The following is a 2,132-nucleotide window of genomic DNA, read 5'->3' on the forward strand; positions in this document are numbered from 1 at the left end:
TAAGTCCTTCTGTTATCATCCTCTTCTGCCAGGGTTCTTGCAGCCTCCTTGGCTCACCATCAGTCTCGCCTAGGTCATCTCATTCCTCGTTTGCTCGGTCCTTGTGATCATCTAGCCCAGAGTTTTCTCTCCTTGTTGGGTCCCCTTGTTTGTCATCTCCTGTGTCATGGATCCCTGCATGGGTTTGGTCCAGAGCTGCTCTGCCCTGCTGCATAGTCTGGCATATGGGTATAATCGGACAAGGCCTGAGGGCTTGTAATTTGTGGTGTAGGTTGTAGTTTGGCTTCAAGATGGTATTCCTAGATTGACACAGGATGGCTGGAGCTGTGAAGTTCTAATGCAGCTCTTTGACTTTTGTCATCGCTTTCTTTCAGATCCAGAGGGATTAAGATCGTGGCAGAGTGCCCTGTACCAGGAGAGGGGGTTCCTGCAGGAAGGTCAGTCACTGTTTGTGTTTGCAGAGCAAGCATAAATGGTGGCTATGTTACAGCGTTGTTCCTTGTCTTTGTTTTTAGGAAGTAAAGCCGGATATTGATGTTTAAGGTTGGAGCGAGGTAAACGGTGACTGGTGGACAGAAGGAGTTGGTATTGCTCCAGTGTTAATGTCTGGTTTAGTTTTAAGCATCCATTGTTGTTTGTTCCTTTTCAACGGTCCACTCACAAGACGTCCTGGCCCAGTGGCCAGGTGGGTGCAAGCTTAATGTATTGGTGTGGCATGCTTCAATTGGAGGGGGGGGGGTTGTGATTTCAGTCTCTCAGCATGTTTCTTTGCTTTGTTTGTTTGCAGGTACTGCCGCCGCCCTAGGCGTGCCAAGGAACAGAGGCGAGCCGGCGAGTCGGCATTTAGGCAGGGTGACTAATAGGCGAGAGGTATGCGGCGGTGTGCCAAGCGTGTACCTTTTCACTTTGCGGGTATCGTCCAGGCCACCTCCAGAGTCGGATGAAGATTTGAGGTGCGCCGGGGCAGCAGTGTAGAGGAGCCCTAGGGATTAATCTTCTGGAGGGCGATAGTCACGTTTTCTGTTTTGTCATTTTAGGTACCATGAGCCGGTGTGGAGCCGAAGTTTGGAAACGGCTGGTAAGCGATTAGCCTCGGCAGTTACGAGGGAGGGGGGCGTTGCAGAAGGGGTCACATTTGGGACGTCTCATCGCAGTCTGAAGTTTCTTTCTGAATTTTTGCAGCCTCCAAAGCGGCCTACAGGGAATGTACTGACATCCACAGCGCCCACCTGTTCTTTCCTGTCGAGGATGGATTTTTTCTGCTCATCTCTGAGAGCTAAGTGTTGGGACCGGTGGTCCGGAGAAGGGAAAACCTTTGGAAGCACAGGGGGCAATTTGAAGTTAGCTTAGAGGAGAGGGATGTAGTGGGCCGGGCCCCTTGGAAGTAAAGGGAGATGGTTTCTCCTCAGCATCACCTGACCCTTTGCCGGGCAGAGCAGTTCCATACCACGTTTTTGTGAGCTTTGTGTCATCTGCCCTCTTTGAGTCTCGATGTCATCACGGATCTTTTCGCCCGAGGAGCCCACCTTTGGGTCTGGAGCGGTCACCCGGCAGTCATCGCCTCTTTCTCTAGGCCTACTGAGCTTCTTGAGCATCCTCTTCACAGCTTTGGCACTAACTTCTTGTAAGGAGTTGTTTCACCATCACGTGCTATTGCCGTAGAGCCTTCTTTCCTTTGGCATCATCGCTTTCTGGCTCATCTTGCAGCAGGAATCTTGGGTCCATCAGGTGAAACTGCTGGGCAGTTTTAACTTCTCTCTGTGTTATGTAGTTTGTGTCTATGTTATGTAGTTTGTGTCCATCGTCTTCCGTGTCATAGGGCTTTGTTATGTCTCAATGCTTTATTGGCATCATTCTGGACTGTATCGGCAGCAGGGGGGTCTCTGCTCGCCTACTTTTCCAGATCGGGCTTATTCCAGCGTCTTTACATTTTTACTTTTTGAGAGCAGAGGAAGTACAGGAGACGTTCTCATCCATCTTCCTTCTCACTTTTGGTAGTGCCTTCCGTTCATGTCCTATTCCCTTGGACTTCTATACGGAGCGTATTAGACCCTCCTCACATGGCCACGGTAGTTCTGTAGGTTCTGTCGCCTTAAAGCGTATCGGGCTGGAGAATTAATCTTCTGGAGAGT

General features: G+C 50.2%; 1 long non-coding RNA gene across 1 annotated transcript; it reads left to right on the forward strand.

Moving 5' to 3' along the window:
- Nucleotides 1-874: 874 nt before the first annotated feature.
- Nucleotides 875-1,213, forward strand: LOC125325599. Its single transcript, XR_007203425.1, has 3 exons — nt 875-953; nt 1,038-1,078; nt 1,183-1,213. It is a non-coding gene; the product is annotated as an uncharacterized LOC125325599 (long non-coding RNA).
- Nucleotides 1,214-2,132: the final 919 nt, after the last annotated feature.

Source organism: Corvus hawaiiensis, chromosome 4 (assembly GCF_020740725.1).
Source record: "Corvus hawaiiensis isolate bCorHaw1 chromosome 4, bCorHaw1.pri.cur, whole genome shotgun sequence".
NCBI lineage: Eukaryota > Metazoa > Chordata > Aves > Passeriformes > Corvidae > Corvus > Corvus hawaiiensis.